Raw genomic sequence first — 9,566 nt, 5'->3', positions numbered from 1 at the left:
TGCTGCAGCTCTCCCCAGCAGAGACGCTGGGAGAAGGGACACAGCCTTGTTCCACCCCTGGGCTCCACAGGAGATTTGGGTTTGCTGGAGGATGATGGCAGGAGTGAGAAATTCATCCTGGTGGAGAAATTCGTCCTGGTGGCCCAAGCAAAGCTGTGGGTTTGCAGGAACTGCTACTAAAACTTCATCCAAGCAAAGACTCGCAGTGAGGAAAGCCAGTGCAGGCTTTGGGGAGGGTTTGTTGCACCCAGGAAAGGCTGTGAATAAATCCAGCAGCCCCAAAACTCCGCGAGGGGCGGCTTCCAGCTGGGGCAACCTCTGAGCACCCTGAGTCTGTGGTCCTTGTGCCACATCTGGTGATGCAACAGCTGAATTCAATGTTTGGCTCTTTCCAAAATCCTTCTGGACGCTCACAGAAATGGAATGGGCACCACAGAACTGCAGCAGAGTGATTTAATGGAATTACAAAATCATTAATTTGGAAAAGACCTTTATGATCATCAAGTCAAACCAGCATCACCACCACTAAACCATTTTTCTTGTTTGATGTGCAAGTTTAGGATCCCAGCATCAGGATCCATCCCTGGAATTGCATCCTGCTGACCTCGGAGCCGGACCACAACTGGGCTGGGGCACGGTTTGCCAGCCCAGAGCTGACCCCCACCACAGTGATGCAGTCCTGGGCTTAGTTTGCAGCCCTGTGAAATGAAGCATTCATAATTAGGTGTTGCTGACGATTCAGCTTTGGAAAAGTGCCATCCCTGTGTTTGCTCAGCTTTAAAAGCATGAGGTATCCCTGAGGGGGGCAGGTGACAGGGCCTGGATCCCTCACGGGGAGCAGCATCCTGCTCCTTCCTCCCTGCATCGGCTGTCTCACCGGGGGCTGCTCCCACTGCCCGGCCCAAACATGGGATTGCTCCCGAGGAAATGCCTGCCCTCTGGTATCCACCTTTCTGCAGAATTTAGGGGTTCAGATGCAGGTTTAGGAGCATATTCAAAGGAGATAAAACCCCCAAACGAGCCCTTCCCCGCCACTTATGAGCACCTCTCGCTGAGCACAGGCTGGGATCTGCTGCTTCTCCCGACACTTGAGTGGATGTCACCCCTTTGTGTTATTTATTTACTGCCACAAACCCCCTAAGGGGGTCTGATGCTCTGCCTTTCCCTGGAAGTGCTGCACGAAGTTTCCCAGGATGTCCAGCCAAGGGTTTATGGCAAATCTCTGGCTGTGCCAAGCCCTGCTGGGGATCAGCAGCTGTCCTTTAACACGGCAGTAAAGCCAATAAAAATATCCTTGGTGTCAGGAGGAGCAGGATCAGAGCCCAGCCTTGGAAAAACATGGAAATGGTGATGTTGAGAGCACCTCCTGAGTGCGGTGTTTGCTGTGCTTGGTGAAGACACCCTGGCCAGACAGACCCTGCTGTGCTCCAGCCGTGGGGATGCTCTGGGTGGTGACATTCCCACTGCAGGGACTGCTGGAAACTGGGGAAGAAATGGGATGTTGCCAAAAAACTTTGAATTTTCCCAAGTCAGCTACAGATTTCGAGGGACGTGTATCAGTTTCTGGGGAGGGTGCTAAAGATTGTTAAACACCATTGCAGCTCATTACAGCTCTCTAGACATCACCCTTCTCCCTTTCCTCCGAATAAATCTGCATGCTGCAGTGCCACTGTGCCCTGTAATTAGGGACAATTCAACTGAAGTCTCAATGCTTTCAAAAAACGATCCTGTGCTTCAGCAGCCTGACTCACACCCTGCTGGAGAGCTGCTGCTAGGCTGAAAAGGAATTTATAGTGGAGCAAACAGCCTGTGTCTGTTTGTATTTATAGATATGAAAACCTCTTGGTTCTAATTCCAAAACTGATATTAGGTGTGAAAAAAATAATTCCTTTTAAAAATGGGCGCAAATGAGGTTTCTGCACGCCTTTCCCTCAGGCTTGGGAGCCTCCAGACTCCTGTGGTGCCGCTTTTTCCTTGTTGTGGCTGAGATGTTTAGGTTTGTTTGTGCCACGAGAAGCAGCAGTTGTGCCCAAAGGGGGCTGGATTGTGCTGCTGCCAAAGACAATAGAATTAATTATAAAAGTTTTGTGTGGCTCCGAGATAAATCTGTGGCCACAAGTATTTAGGATTTAGGATAGTTTGATACGACCTGTGTTTGTGGAAGGCTGATGTTGGGATACAGATCAAATACTGACACTGTGCTGCTCCAGAAAGGTTCTGCTGTGAACCCAATGACTTCTGTAAAGCTGTGGTTACAACTTCTTCAGTCTCAGGTGTTTCTCCAGTGCCTCTGGATAACAAAAATATAAATAGTGGGTGTGCAATGCCAGCCTGAATAACCACAGCATAGGAACAGGGTCCTGCACCTGCACACAGGAAACTTGGAGCCAGCAAGCTCAGGAAATGCCCTCGTTCCCCACTTCTCTGCTCAAGATCGGCTCCTAAAATCCTTGTCCAAAATTAATTGCAAATAAGTGATTTCAAACTGGAGCTGGTGGCAACAGCGCTCCTGCAAATGTGTTTGACATGAGAAGTGTTTGAATCCTGTCCCTGCTGGCCTGTCCTCTCCCTGGGCAAAGAATCCTTCAAAGGGCGTCAGCAGACCCAAATGCTTGGCAAGTTTAGTTGTAGGTTACATTCCCCTGTTTTTAGTTCTGCTGACAATTTCCCAACCTGCTTCCCAACTTCTGTCCAGGCAGTTTCTTGATGCTGAGAGTGTGACCTCCCCCTGGTCTTAGGAAAAGGCAGGGGGATCCTGGGCCTGAAAATACCAGGTACTTTAGAAATGTTGTCAAGTTATCAAACAACATCCTCCCATGAAGTATGAAGGCAAACCTTGAAGTCACAGGTGTTAAGATTTATGTAATGCAGCTCAAAAAAGAAAATCATTTTTGCAAAATGTTACAGAAACCCAGACTGGTTTGGGTTGGAAAGAACCCCAAAGCTCATCTTGTTCCATAGGCAGGGACACCTTCCCCTATTCCAGGCTGCTCCAAGCCCTGTCCAGCCTGGCCTTGGGCACTTCCAGCTCTTATTTCTCCTTTAAATGCATTCAAGAAAATAGGATGTTGTGATAGTAATGGTTTACACTGAACAGAAGTGAAAAGCAGTAATTGGATTTACTGTACAAATCACTGACAGTAAGTCCTCTAATGCTGTTAGGACTCTTTAAAATAATAGACTTAAACCTCTCTCCCAGCTGAAACCAAAGCTCCCAAGGCAAATAATTACACTTAAAGGCCAGATGTGGCTGTTTTGCAGCACCTTTTTGTGGCTGCTGTGTGTGCAGGAAAAAGGCCTTGGGCTTTTTTCGTTTTTCTTTCTGTTTCAGGACAAATAAGTGGGATGGGAAAGACAAGGACTTGCACAGGTCTTTGTTTGCTTTGGAAGGACACCTTGCACAAGGGTGGCATGAACTCGGTGTGCCCCAGCCTGCCTGGGTGCCTACAGCATAAATCCCAATATACCCTAAGAGATATATTTAGTACGTCCTGCCTGGAAAGGGAAAGCTGCTGGGGAGAAGGAAACACCCCAGTGGTTGGGTGCAGGTGTAAAGAAAATGGGGTCAAGGCCACTGGTCCAGTTTGTTGGTGAGGGCAAATGGGGGAGGTAGGAAAAGTGATATTGATCCAGGGATATAAGGGCACTGATAAGAGAAATGGGAACAATTTGCATGAACAGCTGGGCAAGTCTGGGCAGGAGAGGTAGAGAGGAACAAGGCTTTAGCTTTAGATATAAATGCGCTTTTAAAAAGTTTAAAAGGTGGTGTTGTGCCTTGGAGATTTTTCCTCTGCTGGGACAGCAGGGAGGGAAACAAAATTTTTCCAAGCAGTAGGTTGGCACTTGTAAGCCAGGCCTAACCACTAAGCTGAGCCTTTTACCTCCTCTGAGCTATGGCCACCTGGGCAGGCAAGAGCAAATAGTTCATGAGTTGTTTCCTTCCATGTGGCTTTTGCTTTTTTCCACTTGTGTCTTTCATCAAAGCCCATTTCAGAACTCCTGTGTTAGCCTGGTGGATGCAGGCATTTGTGGAATATTTCCCACTTCACTCCTAAAGGGGTGCTTCTGTGCTTGTGACTCATTGTGCCTTTCTAACCTGTAATAACTTTCTTCTGAAAAGTGGTTCTGCAGCACACTGAGTTCAGGTGTGTTTTATCGTCTTGTAGGATGGCAGAAAAGCACGTGGGACATGGTGGTGTCATTAAGACATCGAGTACAGAAGTTTATAAAACTGGTCCAGAACCTTTACGAGGGATGCAGGGATGAAATAGTGGCTGGGATAGGCTTTGATATCCTGAGTGGGCTTTGTAAGTCCCTGGTTTATGAATTCATCGAGAAATTGGATCACAGAATGGTTTGGGTGGGGAGGGACCTCAAAGCCCATCCAGTGCCACCCCTGCCATGGGCAGGGACACCTCCCACTGTCCCAGGCTGCTCCAAGCCCCAATGTCCAGCCTGGCCTTGGACACTGCCAGGGATCCAGGGGCAGCCCCAGCTGCTCTGGGCACCCTGTGCCAGGGCCTGCCCACCCTCCCAGGGAACAATTCCTTCCCAATATCTGATCTAAACCTGCCCTCTGGCACTTGGAAGCCATTTCTTGTCCTGTCACTCCATGCCCATGTCAGAAGTCCCTGTCCCTGACCTTCCCATGGCAGGAAAAGCAAGTCAGGGTCAACTTTGTTCTTGCTCAGGCAGACGTGCCGTGAAGAGGATCAGGAATGTGTGGCCTGTCCCAAATCACCTTAGGGATGAAGTGTGGGAGGGTGGGTATGGGAAACTGCAAAAGGAATTTGAAAAGGCTCCTGTGACCTGAAGAACCTGAGAAACAACCAGTGGGTGCTGAACATTCCTGGGAAAGGAAAGTCCCAAGCTGGGAATGGGTGCTCAGCTCCTCCACCTTGTAGGTACAGGAAGAATTACTCACCTACACAAACTGCAGAGGTGCCAAAGTGGGTGTTAATGCCCCACTGCCCCCCTACATACAGACATCTCATGGTGGAGACTTCCACACCTCTGCTCCAGCAGCCTCCAAGTGCTCAGAACCCAAAATAGTGCTGGCCAAGGGCTGGATTTCTTAAAATATTTCCCTAGGCCTTGTTCTTTTCCCTCTCTCCTTTCCCCAGCGGGTTGGTGGGTGGTCTGTTTGCTGGCTTTGGGGTTGGTCACGGGTGGCCTTGAGCTGAAGGTTCGGGGCTGTGGTGGCAGGGGCTGGTGCAGAGCTGGGTTCTGGGGTAGGGGACCTTGCTGGACCCCGGCTCAGAGGCAGGGGGGCTCATTCCTCCTTCAGCAGGCTGCAGAAAGTAGTTCAGGCTCGAATCGTGAGGCTTGGCCCCTCTGCCTGGGCTAAACATGAACTTCCCTCAGGGTTTGGGTTTCGATCCAGTCAGCAAAGTGCCGCTGTTGGAGTTCAGGGGGGCTGCCAAGCTGTCCTAAATTCAGGTGGGTGGCAGGGCTGGATCTCCCCTCATGAGGCCAGCTGTGAACAAAAAAGGGTCTGTGATGCAGGGCAGAGGTGTTTAGCTTGGGATGTGTGACTCCTAACCACGAACAGAGTCAATATTTAATAGAAAAGAATGGAAAAATAGTAAAAATAGAAGTTTAAGCAGATGTGTCACTTCAATATAGCTGTAAGGGGTATCTTTTGTCCTTTCAAGTGTTTATTTTATTTTTATTATTTTTTAAATGTATCTTGGACCCCAGCAGCTTCTGGGGTGTTGGGGTTTGCTGCTCCAAAGGAGCTCTACCAACACGCTCCTCTGAGCTGCCTTGCAGAGTGAGGAATGGGAAATACACTCATTTTGCAGTGAATGTTTTTAAACAAACCCTTTTCAGCTGTGGCCAGACTTGAACCTTCAAATGTTTCCATGCCTGGTGAAAATGGGGTTTCTTTAAATAAAAACTGACACTACCACTCCAGAGCAGAATCCCAGACTGGTTTGGGTGGGAAGGGAGATTAAAGCCCACCCAGTTCCAAACCCCTGCCAGGGGCAGGGACACCTTCCACTGTCCCAGGCTGCTCCAAGCCCCAATGTCCAGCCTGGCCTTGGACACTGCCAGGGATCCAGGGGCAGCCCCAGCTGCTCTGGGCACCCTGTGCCAGGGCCTGCCCACCCTCCCAGGGAACAATTCCTTCCCAATCTTTTAGGTAAGCTCTGGTGTGGGGGGTGTTGGAGGCACCTTCTCCTTTCTGAGTGATCCTCACTCTTCCCATCACATCAGATTCCTGCCGTGGGTGGGGTGGCTTGGCATGGTCTTGGTGCAAAAACTAAAATATACAAAAATGCCATCCACCCTCCAAGATCTCCTGGCCTCTCTCGCTGAGAGCAGTGTCACCATCCTCGACTCGACTTACCCTGAGGTTCTGTCATTTCTTCAAGAGAGTTTCAGCTCTAGCAAGGTGTCATTTTCCCACTGGGAAAAGTGGCTTCTCTGGCAGCTGCAGCCCAGCTTTCTGCTGGAGCTGTTGGAAAGGACAGGGCCACCCTTTCTGGCAAACCTTGCTAGCAACACTTGGGTCATATTCTGTTTTTATTTCTCCTGCTCTGAAAGCAGCCAGACTTCTCCCAAAGCTTGGTGCACCTGGGAATTTGTTGAGGCCTCTCCAGCACCCAGCGACAAATTACAGCAGTGAGATAACACACAGCCCTGGGCATTGGCTAGAAATGGCACGTTGCAAATATTTTAATTCCTGATTTGTGTGTTTGGGAGGAAAAAGCCCTTCAGATGCCGTGCAATGCATATATAAATTCTGAACTGTAAATAAATATCCTCCCTGGGACCTCCGATTTTTTTGGCAGTTTATCAAGCAGTGAGGTTTAAATGGGAATACATTCAGCTGGAGTAGAAAGCAATCAGAATATCTTTGGGATTTTGGAGTGGAATGGGGCTCCCTGAGCTGGGCAGGCCTCCCCTAATGTTGGTGTCCATGAAAATTGAGACCTGAGAGCATCCAAAGGGACCTCTGGAGGGGACAAGAGTCAAGGTTTTGTCCCATTCATGGCCTGCAAGAGCCAATTTTGTTGTGAGAAGGTCACAGATGACTCAGAGCTGCTTCTCCAGCCTTGCCAAAGAATTCCTGCTGCCCAAGCTCTGGGCCTCTGGACAGGCATGCTGTGTTCCCAAGGAGGATGGTTGGCACCTGTGGGATTGCTCAAATAACTCTTTAAAAACACTGAGTGTGGATGCACCCTGTGTTGATTCCCAGGCTTCAAACTGAGATGTGGCAGAGCTTCTCGTGCTGTAGGAAAATAAAAATATATATTAAAAATGGCAAGAATCCAGTTAGGATAGGAAAAATGCCTCCCACAGACCCGAATCCACAGGCTGGGATCTGCTTTGTGCATCCTGAAAATTGCTTTTCACAGGTTCTGGCTTCAGTGGAGAGGGGCTTGGAGAGGTTTTGTCCCTAGCCTTGAGCAGTCACACAAGGCTGGCTGTAAAACCCCTCCAGGGTGAGGGCCAGCAGCTTTTCCAGGAACACCAGGCTTGGGACCAGCCCTGCCTGTGGGAATGAGCTTGGGAAGGCAAGAAAACAAGGCTTTGAAAATAATACAGCTGGGTCTGTCACCTCGGTGTTCCTTTCTTCATCAGCACAACTTTACCTGGGTGCAGTGACTCTGAAGTGACTCTGAGAGCGACTCTGAAGAGCAATCCTCCCTCCTTTCCCTTTCCAAAGTGGTCGGAATTGCCCCTTAGCTGTTGGGTAAGGTGGTGGTTCCTGGGAGCGGAGCGTGCTGAGCTGGCTGTTCCCAGGCTCCAGCGTGGGGAGCAGGTGATGCAGAAAATGCTCAAACGCAGAACAAACCAAGCAGAGGAGAAATATTAATTGAGGTTTTTCCAAAAGGCACCTGGTTCTGTTGGTTTTGCTCACTGGGTTATGCAGATGCTCCCTTGGTGTCAGGGATCTCTGACTGAGCTGGTGCTTTCAGCTGTGGCAGAAAGTATAAAAAAGGTCATAAATACAGCTTTGACTTCAGGTAAAAAGTAATAAAATCCCCCCAAAAGACAGACAAAACTGCTTCTAAACCCAGCTTGCAGCAATTTCTTACTCTCTATATGCAAGAGGTTTCAGTAATAGTTCTGTAGCATCAAAAATTCATCGTTTTTCACTGTATATATTTCCTAGAGTAAAGAAAAAACCCAAACAATTCCCCAGCTGTGTGTATCCCTGATGGATTTGTACCTCCTGAGATGAATTCCATTATTTTTCACCTGTTCCACCTGAAACAGATCAGTTTTTACTGCCACAGTCAGTGTTGACTGAACTTTTTCTGCAGCTTTCATGGTGTCTTTGAAGATCTGTGGAGTTTTCACTTCATTATCCCCCCCCCCGCAACAGTTATGAAGAGGTGGTGAGCAGAACAGGGTGTCATTCCTTAGTAAAAAAGGATTTAATCATGAAAATTCTGTTTTTAAGGAACCTAAACCTGAACACCTGTGTTGGGAGAGTCTGCAGGAGCTGAGGGTCATCTTGGAATGGTTTCTCTGCTCAGTTGCTTCCAAAAGCAAAAGTCATGGAAGCCGAACGTTGCTTGGGATTTTAAACTGAAAATGTATTTAGAAAGCAAAGAGTCCTCGAGGTAATCAAGGTAAAAAGAGCTGCCAAACAAGGCAAAATTGAAGAGGAAAAGAACATTGATATTCAGTATATTCATTTCTCACGAAGCCTAACGTTAACGGCTCTGCTGGGAAATTACATTATTATTGTTAAAATGCTGTGGAAATCCAAATAAAGGCTGGGAAGCTACAGGATGTTCTCGGAGGATGCAAGCTTTGCTGGAAGAAAATGAAATAAACAGTTCAGCTCCAACACCTAAATATTGATATAAAGATGTAAAAGTTGAGGAGGCTTCACAGACCAGCACGTGATGGGGATGTCCCAGGGCACTGGGCAGGCCTGGAAAGTCAAATATTCTCAGTGTCCCTGTCAAGCAGTTGGAGTTCATGTGGTGTCCTAGAAAAGCAGGATGTGAGCCAAGGAATAAAGGAATAGCAACCAAAATAACGGAGTCAGTGACTGGGTTGTGCAGGAGCTGGGCTGCAGCAGCACAGGAAGGAATGGGGTTTAAAAATAGCCTCGCTGGTGGGTGAAAAGTCCCCTGGGAGAGCAGCCCTGAGCAGTGGGGGATCCCCATCCTCGGGGACAGCCCTGGTGCTCCCAGACCATGCCAGGGCCCCTTTCCCAGTGCTTCCAGCGGGAGCCTGCTGGGATTGCTGGGAGACGCCAGAGCAGAGCGACTGCACGTGCTGTCACTTGAGGAAAGCGGCTCCTGAGGGGGTTTCTAGGTCAGAACAGAGCAGGGCAAGAGCCCCTTGTGGGAAAATCTCCCTGGAGATCACGGCTGTGCGTGGAGGTCGCTGCTTTCCCTGCCGCCGGTCAGGGCTGGCATTTCCATACGGAGCCCACGGAGCCGCTCCCGGCCCGAGCCCAGCTCACGCTCGGAGTTACTCCTGCTCAGCATTCCCTTCACAGCAAAACAGAATGGGGGCCTTTTCCATGGGCCTTTTCCAACTGCTTGCTCACCCTCCTGATTTTCCAGAGCCACTTTGGACATGTCAGAGTTTCT

This window comes from Aphelocoma coerulescens, chromosome 6 (genome assembly GCF_041296385.1).
Source record: "Aphelocoma coerulescens isolate FSJ_1873_10779 chromosome 6, UR_Acoe_1.0, whole genome shotgun sequence".
NCBI classification, from domain to species: Eukaryota; Metazoa; Chordata; class Aves; order Passeriformes; family Corvidae; genus Aphelocoma; species Aphelocoma coerulescens.
The sequence above is the reverse complement of the archived record's forward strand: the minus strand, read 5'-3'. Positions refer to the sequence as shown.